The following is a 19,000-nucleotide window of genomic DNA, read 5'->3' on the forward strand; positions in this document are numbered from 1 at the left end:
ATGTTTATGCTCATTCAGCGCTCGCCCACACAGCTGCTCAGCCAGAGTTTAATCATACAGAAGTTTCTTTGCTTGACCTTTGGAATGATGCGCTATTAAGAGGAGGCTTAATAAGATATAATCGCTTGGCCGTGCCGCTCTTTTTTATTTAATTACATAAGCCTAATAGTTTAAGTGTCCCGCTCGTAGCAAGGGGTTAAAGTTCACTGCAGAGCAAACAGTGAATCAGACTAAACTAGATCCACCTGACAAGGTAATTAAAAGTACAGTTATTAAACAGTTTGTTTAATACATGGGGGTCTGATTCACAAATGGATTGTGCTGCTTCTTTCTCCGCTCTCTTAACCCGTCCAACAGCGACAAAAAAAGATCCCGTCTAATTCTCGATAACACACACAAAGGGTCATCTCTGTGCTCTGCTACTATTTGCTTGCATTAAAGTTTTTATTATCCAATTAAAAGGGTGCAAATCCAGCCCCTTTCTGTGCAAATTAAGCTTGTTGGAGAAAGTGTCTAATATACAAACAATTGCTCAGTTAAAGAGACAAAATACTGCCAAGAGTTGGTGGTAGCTGTGCCACAGTAATTTACGCATGTCAGGCACAAATTTCCCACTCCTAAGGACCCCAATTCCAGCTTTGACCTAAAATCAGTGCATGGCTCTGTGGCTTAACCCTTTGGAAATACCTGCACACTTTGTCCACATGTTTTGGTCTTGGTCGTTATGCATCACATAAATGAGAGTGTTATTTATCTGGATAAGCTGCTATCGATAGCTTCACCCAGGGAGGGGACTTTGTTATGAATGGTGGAAGTCTTAATGTGATTTTTATTTGGTTTTATATTTTGCTGTGTTGTCTGATTTTTTTTTAAATTTGTTTTGGTTTATGTTTTATGGTAATGTTGTCCTTGTGTTTCTTGTCTTCTGTGTGCTCCTGTTGCAACGCAAATTTCCCCTTGTGGGACAATAAAAAATCTGAATCTGAATGGCCCTATGGCCTGTTAGGTTGTGCCTTCTCTTCTCCTGTGTTGCAGATACATGTTATTTGGTAGGCGTGGCTGTCCAATCCTCTTTGCTCCATATCTGCTGTGTACAAATGGGATTAATTAACACTGACGGTTACATAGCAGCCTCTGCCATCAGTGTGTGAATGTGCTGTGATTGGTTAAGTGTGAGCAGACTAGAAAAGTGCTGTACAAGCTCAAGTCCATTTTTTATTGCATTATTTGAATTCCATCAGACGAGAACAAGGAGGGGGAACGAGGTGTAAATTTCTCTCAACGTGAGCGGTGGAGTTCTTTTCAGACTGCTACACACAGTGTAAAGTGTCCGTATTCACCATGTGTGACTGCTAACTACCTGATAAGGATACACGAACAAAGCCCACCTCATTATCGGCTGGTTAGGATTTTCTGAGGAGTGAAAAAAATCCAAGTGGATAATGGTGTGAGTAGACAAAAGGAGGCGTCCCAGGGCTTAAGAGCCGGAGAGCTCAAATGAACGCCACTGCGACACTCAATCACAGAACTAGTGCGCTTTTATATTAGAAAGGACGCACTGGTTTTTACATCTCATCCGCCTGCACCTGCCTCTCAATGCCTAGGTGTGGTATGGTGCGATCTTCTCAGATCTTTGGCTGAGAAAAAAACAAAAACACAAAAAGCTTTGCTTAAAATCTTGTACCCAAGCTTAGTGTTAACACAATCCGTCATGTGCTGCTCCTCATGTTTTCCCGCCATGATTGTTTCTCACCTGTGTCCCACTATCCCCTGATTGTGTCTATGTAAAGTGGCTTTCAGACGTGAATACTCACATTTATACACATTCATATGCAGCTGATTAAGCAGTGGGAGCTACTTGGGGTTAAGTGTCTTGCCCAAGGACACATCGCTGGGGATTGAACCCCCAAACCTTCTATTTGAGGAATGACTGACTCCACCACTGAGCCACAGCCACCCAGAGATAAAGCAGTATTCATTTAAATGTTTCCTTTAATGGTTTAAGACAAGAAAGGGATTGTTTTAATGCAAAGTAATGTTCTTCAGATGAACTTCAGCAGCCAGATAATAAAAGATTTGATTTATTTTGATTTACCCGGGAAATATGACTCTAAAGTAGTAGTTTATTAAATAATAATTATTGTTAATTTGGTTCAAAGAGTTGAACCTCATTAACATACGAGGAGAGGAGACACAGGATGGAAGAAAAAGCACAGCAGACCTGATGTATACCTGCTGAGTTTTGGGACTAGCCAGATGCTAAAATGACACAAAAAACGATGACACATAGTTATCTTGTGCATGTGTGTGTGTGTGTGTGTGTGTGTGTGTGTGTGTGTGTGCGTGCGTGCGTGCGTGCGTGCATGTGTGTGTCTGTGTGCGTGTTGCTAAGTAGCTACAGCTAACATCTGTGCAGTTGGTACTTTGGCTTCTCGGAGTGAATAAACAGAGGCGAACATTTGCTCTGCAATCTGTTGAGAAACTCTCGGTGTTTGGAGCTGTTCTGGGATCTTTGGCTTGCACACCTCACTGTGTTCTATACCTGAGATGAATGCCAGCTGCACTTTCCCACCAATTTAACCACAAGACCTGATCTACAGATGGCCAATTTCATACAATACTTCCTGAATCTCAAACAAAAGAAATGATTCCAAAGAAAAACACACTTGCCGGTTCAGTCGGTGAGCCTGACAGGACTGAACAAGAGATTCCTCTTTTAAGAAACGTTCTTTACCTGGTCTGTCACAGAGACTTACAGGGGATGAAACAGACATTTAATGATAACCTTAAAGATACAGAAAGAAAGCGAACAGAGGGTAGTAAAGAGAGAAAGTTACCTAAAGTAAGCTGTCTCATAGAGCTAAATTTACTCTTAATTTAAGTTATCAGAGTCGATATGTCAGCTAAAAATCTGTTGCACCCCTAGCAATGCCAATGGTACAGGACTGTCGCCATTGGCTGTCATCCAAACCTCATCAGCCAATGAAGACGCAGCTCCGAAAGGACCCGCCCACACGAGATATTGGGCTCAAAATTCCAGACAAAAAAACTGTAGACAGAAAATGTGGTAACAAAAATGAAAGAGTCAAATAGTTTACACATTTAAAAAAACATGTCAAAACATTTTTTTTGGCAGTTTTGTATATTTTCCTTTTGAGATGATTTATTTTTTTGGTTGGGTGAGATTTTTTTCAAATTGTTATTTTTTATTTGAGATTAAACAAGTTTTCTTTTAAAATTTTGGGTCCAATATAATTCCATAGACTTTCAGTGTCTTCGATATCAAATAGTTTCTGTGCCCAGAAAGAGTCGGATGTTCTCTTACTAAGCTTGCGGGGCCGGATCAGTCACCATTGGTAAACATCACATCCTGCTTTCATTACATTGGTATTTTGTGGAGACATTTCTTATTTGTTTTTTTTCTGCTAGTTTCATGAGGCCAGACAAATGGATTCTCCTTTTCATTTTCCTCCTGAGGGGGCCCAGCGCAGAATTCTTTCCACTCTTTATTTTTTCTTCTAACATTAAGAAAAAAAATATTTGAAGTTGGATCTTGATACATCTCTTTGTTCCCAAAACACTCCATCCTCTCAAATCACCTCTATATATCTGAGGGCTTTTTGATAAACAGTGGAGCACCTGCTGCATAATTCACAGGCCTTAAAAAAAAAAAAACTTCTTCTGTTCTGGACCAGGATGAAAAATATAATCCTGTCCCTCGGGTCCAACGCAGCCTCATTATTCATCCCCACTAGTGTCACGCAGGAACCCCAGCAGAGGTAGCAGGGTGAAAAATTGTAGGTCCCAGCACATAGTTTAAGAAAGAACAGGGTGCTATCTCCTGTGTGTGTGTGTGTGTGTGTGTGTGTGTGTGTGTGTGTGGGGGGGGGGGGCTGTGTCTTCTATCTCTTTAAATTCTGTGTGGGCTGTGACAGTCACTGAGGGCATGCATGCACGGTTCTGTCGCTTCATTACCGTGGGGGAATGGATGCGTCAGGGCAGGAACGTTTACGACCCCCTGATCATAGAAAGACGCTCCTCGTTGTTTTCAGGTGGTGATTCGTAAACAAGATCAATTTCCAGGCTATTGTCTCGTGTCTCCAAGCAGGCAGCACATGTTGACACATGTGTCACTCAGAAGTAATGCAATCATTCAGTGTGTGCACGAAGGGGCCGAGATAAAAAAAAAAAAAACGACAACCTTGGATGGTTATCAGAGAAAATAATGTGAGGGGGCTTTTTTTTCTCGGTGGAGCTCATGTTTCTATTTGAACCTTATTAAAAACCGTGAAAGTGGAATCTAGTCAGCCCACGAGCAGCAGCATTTGAATTTCTGAGATTAGAATTTAGGTGAATCAATAAGAGAAAGCAACTGAAGGCCTTTTACAGGATGGATTAATCTGTATAAGATTCATCAGAGCCGCCCTCTGGGACAGACACAGCACACAGCCTGCCTCTTTCTCGTCTGTGTTTTCTATAAGTGAAGAGAGGCGGTCTTGGCCCGCGCTGAAAGAGGAGGTATGATTGAAGGCTTATTTCCACTTTTAACATCATCCACAGCAACCTGCTGCAAAAAAATGAACTGTCAGTTCACTCAAACGTTATGTCTGCGTCTGTAACACATGCTCTTCGTCTTAGTGGTTAGGTGTACCTCACACACACACACATAGTGTTAATGTACTCACTCCTGCGTTATGTGATGAACCAGGAAGTAAGATGCCTGTGTAGGTACTCAGTCATCCAGGTCATGGTAACTTTGAAGCGTGATCCAAAGAAAACTGGACTAGTCTGAAGATCCTGTTGCCTTTGGATCGAGCTTTGAAATAACCCAGAAATGAACATCAACTTGTGGTACTAGCATGCTGTTTATTCTGATAATAACAAAAGCATACTAGGTCTCTCTTATTACCATGAACTCCAGAATGTATGAAAACACAAATAAATAATTAAGCTAACTGTTGGTTGGTACACTGCACCAAGAGATTCAATAATTATCAAGTGGAATTTGGTTTGGTGCGCTTCGGCGTCTCTGAGTGCAACTGCACTGTCATAAAGCAGACATGATGCACTGAGCCAGCTTAGCGTCAGACTCGCAGCCTACAGATTGGCTAAGTCTGTTTAAAATTGAATATACCATTTTAGCTAACAAACCACAACAACGTTTGTTGGCGATAACTGTCCAATAACAATTCAATTGCATCACAAAAGTGTTTGATACTGATTTTAGAGATTCTGTCAGACATACACAATCAATAAATCCTTTAACAAATAGAAACACTTATTGTAATTTTGGTGGAGTTTAACGGGTGACAGGACAATACAGACTAGCAACAACACACACAGGCTGCACCGTTCAAGTCTGCAGGAAGCCCCAGCAGAGTGCGCCCTCATGATACACTCAAAGTACAAGTCCCAGTGGAAACCAAGCGGCAACCTCCGGTCTTTAAAAATGAAGCCAATGCGAAAGTGCAAAATCCTGCAGTTCTTTGAGTGTCCGCTTGAGGCTGCCTCCAGGAGCCCCAGAAGACACATACACACCCCAGCATAAAAAGCCTGTTTTTACAGCATAAATGAACATGTACAGGCGGGCATTTCAAGCAGGCGGCTGCTGTAGATGAGCCTCCAGAGCCCCCCCTGCTGTGACAGATGGGTAACCTCACTCACACTTTGTGCATTAACATTTACAGTGTATGGTGGATACATCATAAATAGTATTCACACAGTTAAAGTTGTACAAAAAGGGGCCAAAAAGTGGCAAATAATTGCAATAGATGGCACACACACACACACACACACACACACACACACACACCATCTCCCACAACATCCCGGATAGATTGAAAGCTATTTCTTAATGATCCTGTCCCCTGGGATTCCTCTAGAAAACCTTTTAGTAAGCAGCAGCGGCTCCTCGATAAAGGCAGAAGAGAACAATAACGCTTCATTTTGTCGAGAAGAAACTGCAGCAGCAGCAGCAGCATCGTAAAACAAAAACAGCCCATCATGCATCTGTGCTGTATTTAACCTCCACTAGAACCACGACGCTGGATGCTTTAACCTCTCTGCTCCCAGATCTCCTGGATCTAATCAGTCCCAATCAAACACGGAGCAGTCAGTCAAGTGTTACTCTGGTTATCAGAAAAAAGATAATAACAGTATGTACGGTCATTATCAAACAGTGTCGGCCATGACAGACATGTGTGATCACACAGCTTCAGCCTCACTGAGCCTTCTCCAGGCTTGATTTGCCACACTCACTCTTCATTATCACTCCTTGCAGACGATCATTTTGTGCCTGATCCTTGAGAATAGAAAGAGTTATCGCTCTGTGATCTTTACCTTCGAGAAAAATCTACAGTAAGTCATTTATCACTATTCTTCAAGCATGGTTGGATTAAAGCTGTGCTCCTTTTTTTGAGGTTCTTATTTGAGGGCTTTTTATGCCTTCATTTTGAGATAGGACAGAGGATAGAGTCAGAGATCAGAGAGAGAGAGAGAGAGTGGGGAATGACACGCAGGAAAGGAGTTACAGGTCGCCCGCCCACTAACAACTAGTCTACCGGCGCCCCGATGCTGTGGTCCTTTTAATCCTGCTGTGGAGCCCCTGTGGGAGCTCAGCTGTAATGTCTAAAAAGATGACTGGACATCATGTTTCACTTTACACTTGTGTGTCATTAGCGCAAATAACGCCCCGATGCTGTTTTCTTTGCTGTCCACACGGACTGTTCCTCCTGCTAAAAGGTAATTGGTCAATAGACTGGGAACACAAATGCACTACAAACTATAACCAGAGCAGCTCCCGAGCGATGACTCCAACCTGCATCTCAATGTCTGTAAAACAAAAGAGATGCTTTGGTCGGGTTTCTTGTGTCCCTTATCTTACTCACATCCATCATGATGCATGGTAGTCATTTTTTATATGAATGATTTCTGTCATTTTGTTGTTTTTTTTATGGCTGTGTTGCCTGTATGGACCTCTGTTGCAAACCAAATTGCCCCTCTGGGACAATTAAGATCTTCCAAATCCAAATCCATGCTGAAAATAATCCAGACCCCTGGAAACAGATTCTATGTCTTATCTGTATGCCGTTTAATGGCCATTAGACCTTTCCTTTAAGATGAGGCCCGCTGAGCATTCAACTGTAATGCTTCACACATACACTGTAAGCATCACCACCCTTTCCCTTCCACATAAAATAATCATGCCAAAAGATGTGCTTCAAGAAAAACAAATCGCATGAGGAATTTGTAATCAGGTATTTCTGTTATATTTATTGTTTTTGAACAAACTTGTGCATTAATGAAGAGGTGATACCCAGGAGGAGGTCTGTTAGTTACTGTTTACTACAGGGATGAAAAACAGATGGAGCACCAAGGTATTTATAATAACAAGTACAGAACATCCTCAAGGGTACAAAATATGTATACATTAATGTGTATGTCGGCTGCTTAGTGAAACTCCTGCTTTAACACAGCGAGCAAATGTTAGAGCAATAAAACACATCACTTAGCTCCCTGCACTATGTGAGAGATAGAAAAGTGGTGACCATATATTAGGCTGTTTGCTGCAGTTTCGAGTCAATGGCGGTCGCCTGATTGGATTATAATGTTCTTTATGCGCTCGATAACAAGCTTATCTGCTCATGATACTTTGTGTTAAGTTTCCTCCTGGAGGAATTGGTTGCTGACGTGACCCTGCCAAAGTATTATCAGTGTGAAGATGATAAAACGCTCCAGAAAAGTCTCATAAATCCCCCCCCCCCCCCCCCCAAACAGAAAGTTCAGGCTGTTAATAAACAGCAGCAGAGTTAATTCCTGTATCAGTTCACATTTCCAGTTTGGTTTGAGGCACTGTGGGGAAACGTGCCGCATATTTATCAGCCTTTCTGTCTTGATAGAGTTGCAGTTCTAAAACAAAAAAAAGCTGAAGACAGGATGAATACATGTCAAAATGAATGGACGGATGTGTCTCACCTTGTTCCACATGGAATACATTTAAAGCAAATTGTGGTCTAAGTGTTCCACAAGGTCACTTTTACATCCAGTACTCATACATTTCATGTTCAGGAAAACAAATGCGTGAAGACCTGTAAACATCATGTTTACAATGAGTCTGGTCCTGCCCGAGGTTTCTGCCTGCTAGTGTTTTTATTTCCACTGTTACAAACAGCTTGCTAATTGTTTGTTATTGAAGGGTCTCTTTAAATTGCCAAGAATCTGTTCTGCTGTGGACTGTACCCACCTGAAGGATCTATGACGTTTACAGACATGTTATATAGGTGCCGCTACGGTTAAGAAAACGGGGCATGGTGTCAATTCTGAGGTTAGGTTGTCTGTCTCCTGCCGTTTTTTGGCTTCACTATATACCCCGGTAGGAGAAGCGAAAGGAGACATGTTGTGCATATTTATCTACAGTCAGTGATCCTCACAGGGAGTAAAATATCTGTCATTACACTTTCAAAAGAGATATTTTATATTTGACATTATTAGACAAACTTTGACCTGGTTACTTGATCTTCATCTGACAGCGTCCACACTAATCTAAAATAATCGAGCCAAACAAGTTCAGCTTGAAGTCACCCAAATATGTGTAAACCATAAAAAGAGGTTATTAAAAGTGTTTCCAGCTAAGTGATTTTTCTGTGTCCTTCACTTTGTAACACATTAAGATCCACTGAACCGTTTCCTAACAAGCGAGCAAAGCGTAAAACTGTGAAGTCTTTGAAAAGCAGCGATGCGTGAAGGTTAAACCATAGTAGTCCATCGCTCTGGCTGGCTGAAACATATTTTCTAAACAACCTTTTAATGTCTTTCATTTTTTCGCCATTCATGTGCGCCACACTGTCATTGCTTCCGATCGTCTCCAGGAGCTTTTAATGTGACGGCACCCAAGAGGCATGATGATACCAAAGGTGTTTCTTTACTGTGATTACACAGTACGAAGACAGCTACAAGGTTAAACACTAGAGGATTGCACCAACTAGTGTCCTCAAAGGAGAGAGATGTGCACTCTCTTAACCCGTTGCATGAGCAGGGGGATATCAGACAGCCAGGCTGCAGCTGCAAGTAGAATAATGGGCTTTAAAAATTAGCTTGCAATAAAACTCAACAACTTTACACACTCATAACTAATTCCCAGCACCCATAATGTAGAGTGCACTCGTCCATCCTCTCTTTATGACTCTTATGTATGAGATTTAGCTTCAGAGCGAGGTGGGAGGATGGGTGGGTGAGAGGTAAAGGTTAACAGACGGGATCAATAGCAATGCATCAGCTGACATATCTCCAAACAGCTCCAACCACTATTTTAAAAATCACTCACAACACACTCAAAAGGCCAGCGCTCATCGACTTTCTACCAGTATGTAGGTGACAGTAAATGCATGAGTGTGCGTGCATGTGTGTGCATTTTTAATTGGCGCTTCCTGTCCTCTTGAGAGTTCCCCACCACTTCTCAAACAATTAGTGTAATGGAGCATTACTCCAGTATCTGGGTTAGCAAAGTCAATACATCGACGTCCTGCAGACATAAAGTGTCAGTGCAGCCACTCATACGACCATGGAAAGTCTGCTACACACTAAATTACAAACTGCTCGTGCACTAAAGTGCACTCTGGTTAAGCAAAATCCACTGCAAGCGTGAGAGTGACTGTCTGGAGCTGGGATGTTTTTGGGCGAACGATTTACAAGTCGTCCAAAGACAGATGCTCATGTTGCAACACATGTGAATGGTCTAAAAAGCATCCAAAAGGTAAATGATGTCAGGTGAAAATTCAATAATACACTAACACTGAGTCTCTTTTTTGCACATGTAAAGGTCCAATCTGTAAGATATATACTGAATTAAATGATAAAATGACCTTACTATATGATCAGACATTAAGGAAACATGCTGTGTTGAAGTGCTGGCTTCTCTGACAACAATGCAGCAGCCAGTATGTCCTCCTTCTAACTTTAGATTCTGGTCCTGAATGCTCTGGATTTGATTGGACCAGAGAAGGTAGGCGGTTTTAAGGGCACCCCCGAACGGCCGTTTTAGACACCCCTCGGTTTGCCAGGCAATAGGCAGAGTTGCTTAGATGGAAGTGGGCAAGCGAACTGGTTCAGATATAACTGATTCTACCCGACTTTTTAGGAAAATACACCAAAACATCACAATTGAACCTCTTGCTCTTGGTCTAACTGTTTCTTTAGTCAAGATTTTAATTCCTTGGCAGTTCGTTAGCTTGATGCATTGACAGGGTAACAGAATTAGCGACACGATTGAAGTCATTTTAACTTAAGAAACAATCTATTTTACTGAACAATGTGAAGTATAACTGATTGTTTCTAAAGCTCAGTTTGTTTCTCAGCAACTCTACAGTCTGTAAGTCAAAGGTCAAAAGTCGGGAGCCTTTGGGCTGAATGAACTACAATGAAGGGGCCTGCCATGACACCTGCCGCTCATTTACACTATGTGGAAATGAATGGAAGAGGTTGCTAAGGTGCTTTGGAGGTAAAAATAAACCTATTTAGAGATATCACATGTTCTTCTTGTATCTACTGTATTAGGTTCGGTTTCTACTCAAGGTTAAACAATCTGTTGTTAGTATTAGAAAGAGTACTTAGCCTAGTTTGGCCATCAAAACCAACCATATTGCCCCTAAAAGCATAGCGATTGCTGTAAAACAATAAAACAAACATGCACACAGTTTATTTCATGCTAGTCTGTGAACTTTGATAAGATTTGAAAAAAATACCAAATCTGTTTTTCACTAACCTTCAACAACATTATCTTCTTTGTCTAGTCAGACATTGAAGCAGTATTCATAAAACCAATTAGCATTGAACACCATCTTTCCAACATATTTGAATCAAAGTCGATTAGATTAAAATATCTCAATGGAATACATCTGAAGAAGGACTACTCAATACTTATACCGGGCCGACACTGCCAGACAACAACTCTAATTCAATTAACACCAACCTATTTCAGAAGAGGATCAGAGTAAATCCAAATGAGCAGCCCAGTTTGAGGGATTCTGGTAACTGAGACCATTTAATTGAAAAATGTCCTTCTGCAGTCTCCTATAAAAATCTGAATGTATGGGTCCATGTAATGTCATTGAATGGGAAAAAGGAAATACAAAACCTTGCACTATTTGACTTACTTACGTTAAATAGTGCAAGGTTTGGACTGTAACTGCATTGGACTTTTTTTTAAATTTGCAAATCAGGCGAACAAATTATTATTATTTAATTATTATAAAGCATTGAGAAACCTGAGCTATGAAAACAGAACCTTCTGGCATCCGTGGCCCACATGAATTACAAATCAATGTCCAAATACTGTATTTTATCTGAAAACATTAAAGTAATGTTGTTTGAATAAATGCATGGAAAATATTTCTCAGTCTGAACACTCAGCATCTTTTCAGCTCTCAGGGACTATAGCCAAAGGCAAACTCAGACAGTCAACAGAATACATCCGTGAGAAAGCACCTTATGTAACCTTTATTTCTTATTGACACTAGAAACGAGAGCTCACTCCAACTCTGCACCACATTAGTCATGTCACGTCAGGGGCAGAGTTTGAAAGTTCACCGTTTATTTTCTTTCCTTAACTCAAAGCTAAAACCAAAGAGAGAGGGCGAAATGGGATGTTCCAATTCTCTTTAATCTCTCCCCTCGAATTGTTGATCTCGTTCCTAAAGGCACTTTGGAAACTGACATGAGAGCAAGTTCTCCTTTATCGCTTCATGGCACTCTTGCTGAACATATCGCAGGTGCATGAGGCATTCATGCAAGCTGTTCTAATTTACCCCTCAACAGTACCTTCAGGTTTTTTTGTGCACCAGCTCAATCCTCCTCCTGCTGCAAAACGACAGAGATGATGCTTTCTCAGGTCTGTTTCTGGTTTGTCTGTCCGTCTCCCTTTGAGGCTGGAGATATACTTGCTGTTTAATCTTGCAACCAGCCCTTAAACGCACTTGTTCACAAACTTGATTATACACTAGAGGGCACACGAGAGCCCATGCCGTGTGAAACTACCAGATGTGAGCATAGACTGTATTGTGACATGGGCGTTGTGTCAGTGACGTCACCCATTGGTTTCTGAAGTGACCCTTTGAAGCGTATTGTTGGCGGTTGTCATATTGGAAATGCTGTCTCTAAGTAATTTCGGTCACTGTGGTGAAGAACTGGAGCTGAGGCGGGCCTTTAGCCTCCTGACAAACAGCTACAGTCAGATCTGCCAGGACCCTTAAGTAATTATTATCCTTCATAAAAGTCAAAACAAGTTATTTAAACATGCAACCCCCCTACAGTGTGTACAGTGCAGATCAGGAAATGAGCGGACCAGACCAAATATATCATTCTTACCAGGCTGTAAATATGTTCTGCTGCTTGAATATTTAGGATGTAAACTGCAGACATGGCAACACTCAAGGAGGTTACTAACAAGGTGACAGATGATTAGACCTAGCATACAGTTATAGAATAATCTACAGTAACATCAGATCAGCTCAGGCGACCGGTGGACAGAACACACCTTCTGAAACTTTAAAACTTTACATGGCTATAATATATAAGAGCTATGTTGACTTCGTGCTGCCCCCAGGTGGACAAACAAATACAAGAAGGCAGGTTTAAAAATGAATTTTAAATCTGACCTCTTCGAGGAGAAACATGTCTTAAGTTGCTTGTTGAGACATTGTCACACGGATAGACAAAGAGCAACAGGTGTTAATGGTTAATGACAGAGAAAGCCAAAGGTCATCTGGATTCATCATGGCAAGTTGTTTTGACAGTTTAATGACTGAAGACCAAAGAGAAAGGTCAGAGAAGGGCCAACAATGTGGTCTGCTGCGGTTATTATAGAATACTGCATGATGTAAAATTTATGAACACTAATTTTTCCTCTTCTAAAAATGAGTCCAGTACATCCATTGGACATTTAATCCCTTGTGGTTGGCTAAGCCCTGCATGGGGAAAGCAACTCCAAACAGTCCCCATGTTCATTAAAACCATTTTTAGAGCTGAAAACAAAGGCAATAAAGGGAATAGAAAAGAGGCGGATACAATGGGATAATTGTTGCTTTAACAGGCTGTGAATATGAAAAGTCCAACTGGGACACCGATGTAAATTCTTGTTGTTGGTTATCGGTCAATAACCTTTAAGAATTCTAGGACTGCTAGGATTTGGTGCCATTTGATATCTGCTGACATTTTCTGTTCTAATCTTGTAAGACCTCCTGAGATTTCAATCAGAACAACAATGGGTGTCAGCCGGCCTCTCTTTGCTGTAAGTGCAGGGCAATGTCTGCAGCGCCTGTAATCCTCCACGCCACAGGACGGTTCAGGACCCTGTGGGTGGCTGTAAACATCAAACATGTTTGATATTCTCAGCATGCTCCCCCGGATTGATTGTGGTGTTTAAGATTGAATCTGGACTGTAAATGTTAGGGCTTTAGCCGTTATCGTAGCTTGTTGACTGTCGTTAGCGCTGCTTCTCCCCACCCTTCTATTTTCCCTCTTACGTTCCCTTCTCTCCCTCTTTGTCAACAGTATGTCCATATAGGATTTATATTTCAAAACGGCACATGGAGATTTGTCTTTATTTTATGAAACAAGCTGAACCTCATTGCACATTTTGAGAGTTCATTTCATAGCTGGAGAGCAGTTTTCCTCCCTGAGACCTTTTTATTACATCCAATGTTTCTCTCAGCTGATTTCCCTTTTGTAACCTTTTTCATTACAGCAAGGTCAAGCCAGTTTTCTACCAAGCCCATTTAAAAAGACCTTTGTATCTCTTCTTTCTGTGTGACCTTCAATAATAAAGCCCATTCATCACATACATCCTACCCTGTCGCTGATTTCTTTTCTGCTTCTATAACGCGGGGTTAAAGGGTCTGACTTGGAAATACTGAAACGTCTTGTATGGTTCACAACAGGTGAAATTGGTGTAATGAGCAACATGGCTCCTCTGCTGTCTGGTGGAATCAAAGGGTTTTTTATATATATGAGGTAACAACATGTGTAAGAGCCATAATGTGTATTTTTACCTCGATTGGTTATTTGTTATGTTTAATTTCCATTAATTTGCAATGGGTGTGGTTTTACCTCATTTTCACCTGTTCATTTAAGTGGAGGAAGGCTAGAGGTTTGAATATTTTCGGTTGACTGTCATCGTTATCATCACCTTTTTTTCCATTTTTAGTTTAGAATATTTTTTTCACTCTTGTTTAATAAATCAACAAATCTATCTGGATTTGAATTTTATTTGGATACAGGTACAGGTCCATTTAGTCTCTGTGCGGCATTCTTCAGACTAAGCTGCCACAATAACGTGGGCTGCCTTCACCTCCAGCAAGACCAATGCAGTTAAAAAGCATGTTGTTGTTTGTTTTGCTGCTAATGCTTGATTTCAGGGTCCACAAAGGAGGCAAACTACGATGTTGCAAAATGAAGCCAATGCAGAAGTGCGAAGAGACTGCAGTTCCTCTAGTGTCCACTTGAGGCTTGCTGTCACATTATTACTCATATTAACAGCAGAAATGTTTACAGGTAGAAAAAAGCGTATTCCATCTAAAAAAAAAGTAATCTCTTTAATTGCACAATCTGTACAGGTGAGGATGCTAACATGCTTGTGATGAATCCGCTCATTAAGAATGGAGGCCTTTTATGTCATCCTGGTTTCCCAAACATTTGCCAAATATGGAGTAATACACAGTCATTTTTCAGTTATAAAAGTCATTTTTGAGGATGTTAAGACAAAAAGCAAGGTTCTGGACATATTGCATAAATGGACATATTGGACATAATTAGGGGACTGATGAAACTATATGAGACACCTCCAATTTGTGAAGAAGTGTACAATAGATAATGCATTTCATTCTGTGTTTGACCGTGGTGGCCTGAATGTCGGACAAACTAAACTCCAAACTACAATTACAATGTAGAGCCACAACACTAGCATGACTGACATGTTTGCAGACTAACCCTGTAGGCATGCTTACCTTGATGTTTGTAGATAAAAATAGCTGAGTCAGTTTCATCAGAAAGAGACCTGGTACCTCATTTTAAACACAATCTCCTCAAAGGCTCAGGTGACATAATACCATACACCAGTGTTTCCCCTAGGTTTACAGCGTTTGGGGGGGACACGCAGACACGCCGACACAAACACTTTTAATGGCAGCTGTCCTTTTCTATTGGAAATAGATAAGATCTAGATTTGGCAAATGGATTGAAATGATAAAGAGTTCAAAGAATCCAATTTTAAAATGTAAAAAAAAACGAGTCCGAGGTCTTATTAAGTTATTGGTTAGAGGATAATTTTCTTTCAGTCTTACCTTATCAGAGACAGACTCTGATGGCAAAGAGTTGAATACACTGCGTGCATGCTTCATTTAGGAGAGATGAAAATGGCCACAGATATCAGAAAGGGCTTCATACAGTACTTCAAAACAATCGCAGAGAAAGAGAGCCTGAACAGATGTACTTAAGTTACCAATGAAGAGTTAACCAACATGATATGTGTCTTAAAACCACCAACCATCATCATCACCTGAATGTGAGCTTCATTCTCTTGCATTAAGGAAAGAAGAGTCACTGATAAAACTCGACCTGTCTCTTTAGCACGAGCAGCCCTTTCTAAGCTTACATTAAAGTCCCACTCATATTTTCTTCCATCAATAACACATGTATCAGCTTTTCTTCCGGGGTTTCACTTTGTGGATCGATATAACAATACTCTGTACGAGAAGCTTTGAATTAATTGCACACAGACCGGAGCCCGAGCCTACAGTGAACATCTGAAGCTGGACATGTTCCTTAAGGGACGTAAATGATTCCTGCGCTCTGTTACTACTTCCTGTCGAGGCTGCAGGAGTCTTTTTTTTCTGGATTTGGATGTGTGATGAGAGCACGCTCTTTGGTCTCTGGTCTCTCGGTGCAAACAGAACCTTTTCTTCTCAGCACATTCAAGACAGGAAAAGTACTACGTGGCTGCTCATGGGGACTTATGAGAAATCAGTAAGAAGCTATTTTTCTACATCTCAGACAAGAGGAAGGGAGAAATTGATCATTTCTACTATTCCCAGGCCTCAGATTTAAGCAGTGTTAAGAGGAGTGTTTTTGTATTTTTTATTTTTTTTGTAAGAGTTGCTCTTTTCCCATCAATGCAAACACCAGAATTCTCCCATGGCTCTTTTGAATTGCCAAAGCTATTTGACGAATCATTCTATCCAAGTTGCAGGGTTTGTAAAGTGGCTGTGTGCACGGACTTTCATTCCACTCTAATAACACCGAGCTGAGATGAGCTGAGAAGAGATGAGATGGGGAAATAGATCGGGCCACACGGAGCTCGATGATGGCCTTACATAAAAAAAGTTGCCACACAAGATGGGTATCTGACAAAGGGGAAATCAGGTCAGTTTTATGAAATGAGGGAAAAATGGGCAAACCACATCCTGAAATGCCCAAAAAGACGTTTTGAGTGACTTAAAATTAAGCACTAAAAAGCAAAAATGGTCGTCCTCTTAGAAACCAGCACTGGAAGGCAGCGACGTTTGGTGAAGGGTTTTCATTGTTAGTAATTTGCCTTGAAAGAAAAGTATCTTTATTCATTATCATAATCATAGTGAGACCTACTAAGAGTTAGAGGTGAATCATCGTGGACAAAAATTCCAGCTGTAGATAAGAGCTAGTCGCCTTTATCACTGACATGAGCTGTACACCTGCACCCCTGATCATTTCCTGAAATGTTCTGTTTTTCACACTGTCTATATCTGAACTCTTTTTTTCCTGCAGCCCCCTTCAATAAGTGTGGTCGAGCTGTTGTGAGAACGCAGGAGGCAACACTCAGGGAAACCGTGAAGTGGTAGTTGGTTGTTTCTCAACCTGAAGACTAGAGAAGCACTATACAAGCTAAAGTCCATTCACCATTTACCATAAGGGTATAACATATTGTCCACAGGGGGTGCCAAAATAGAGACAAACAAAAAATAATAATTTCATGTATGAGCTTTATGATGCAATTATGACATACTGCTGGGATCGTCCAAGAGCAAAGCAAGAGAGACCAAGAGAGTCCAAGAAACAAACAAGCTGAAAAGTGTTAATATGACAAGATTCCCTTAAATCTTTTTTTTTCTTTTGTACAAGAACATTTCAAAATTTGTGTCTTTATATGAGTTGTGCTGGATGAAGCCCTGTATTTCTATAAATCTCTGCTAATATGGCCTCTTTACTTAAACTAAGCTAATTATATATATAATAATATTTGGGGATTGGATGCAGCTAAGTGCTGTAGGAAAACGAACATCATACCACAGTTTGGTCCTGTGTTCCTCTGCCAGGCTGACACTAAAGTCCAGCCTTTCAACTCACTGAACAAACAGACTCCAAAAAGTGGGGATGAAAGGCTGCAAGACAGATTTGTCCATCAGTGTTTGACTTTTACAACCTTCTACACTTTTTCTATAAGCTGTATCTGTGTCTGTCTTTTTCCCCTGGTGAATTGTGTTCTGCTTCAAGGAAACAGGACTTTAGTTCAAAGAAATCCTTTCTCAGAAGTGACAGCTATGACGGCATCCCAACATACGCGCTCAAAATGCCTTGAACTGCGATGGAACCATTTTTGTGAATTGTTTTCAAAATGCATCCAGCGACTTGATCGCAGTGCTTTCGAGACAATTCCTCTCCTCCTCCTCCCAGTTTCTTCCTATGACTGAAAATGGAAATCCTTCCTAAACTCTACCCTGCTCCTTCTCTTCTGCCCTTTGTCTTACTATCTCTTCCCTCCCCATCGCTCTGTCTGACATCCAAGCTAGCAACACAACTGGCAGCTGAATTCAGACATTACACTGCCTTTATACCTTTCCTCACATTTCAAATAAAGTAGACAGCTCAATAGAGAGAGAGAGCTCTGTTGGCAATTTGCCCTGAAAGATAGAGAGCGCACAGGTATGTGGCAAAAGTAAGGAAACGAGGTCTTTGGATGTAAGAAGAAGCTTTTAGAACTGCAAAGGTATTTATTTTGTTCGGTACATACTGCACTTGACCTCATGAGTTGAAAGTAAATGTGAACATGAGGAATTCAAAGGGCAGTATCCATTTTCTTCCTCTCTTTCTGAGTAGAGATGTTGTCTCAAGGTTGTCTATCAGTTTCTGTACGAAGCATTTTAAGGGCAGCTACATTTATGCAACACTTTGAGCCCAAGACAAAGCCCCTGAAGGGGATAATACATTTCCCATTGTACCTTATCATACAGTATCGTACCCTTTCATACTGTACCTTATCAAATCATACCCCTGTTCACTCCCCTCTGTTTTATACTCTTCATACAGGTTCCAAGCTCCAGAAAAGCTTACTCACTGGTGGGTCCTATTTATATATGTAGCTGTGTTGTGAGTCATTGAATTCCCTTAACTGTTTTCCTAACTGTGCCCATTTTAGTTCTGTAATGTCCCTCCAGTGTCTCTCTGCGCTGTTTGTCTTCCACGTTTTAGTGTAATCTTAAACTACACCGGGGAACTCTGCTCATTGGTGGTTAAGCAGACTAGAAAAAGAAACACAAGTGCCCCTGTGTGAGTCAATATTAAGTGTCTTAGTTTATATTCATAGAAAAATAAAAAAAAATAAAAAGCCCAGTGTATTTGGCACAATTTATGTGTATTGATTCTGGGGAGTTATTTCTGGTCTATGTGCAGCAAAATAATCTCAAGTCAGAAGTCGAATTTGAGCCACTCCCAGGAAAGGAATAACCTGATATCAGCAACTTGCCTTCATAAGATAACAGGGATATTGATGCACATAAACAAAGAGATACAAATTATGAAGTATATAACTTTAAAGCTTCTGCTGGGAGATTTTAAGTGGTTATGAAACAGACTGAAATTAAAAATGAAGCCTCTATATGACCTGCTGAACCATACAAAACCATCAGTTTTCATTATTTCTATATCATTCTTTTTAATGCCTGAAACCACTGCTGCGGGGTAGGGGTCAGACACAATG

At 40.8% G+C, this 19,000-nt stretch overlaps 1 protein-coding gene across 1 annotated transcript in view; it reads right to left on the reverse strand.

Annotated features, from left to right (window-relative positions):
- The window catches only part of brinp2 (bone morphogenetic protein/retinoic acid inducible neural-specific 2), a 244,065-nt gene that overhangs the window by 152,399 nt on the left and 72,666 nt on the right, over positions 1–19,000 (reverse strand). The window lies entirely within an intron of this gene.

The sequence above is a fragment of the Labrus mixtus genome, chromosome 8 (genome assembly GCF_963584025.1).
Source record: "Labrus mixtus chromosome 8, fLabMix1.1, whole genome shotgun sequence".
Classification (NCBI taxonomy): domain Eukaryota; kingdom Metazoa; phylum Chordata; class Actinopteri; order Labriformes; family Labridae; genus Labrus; species Labrus mixtus.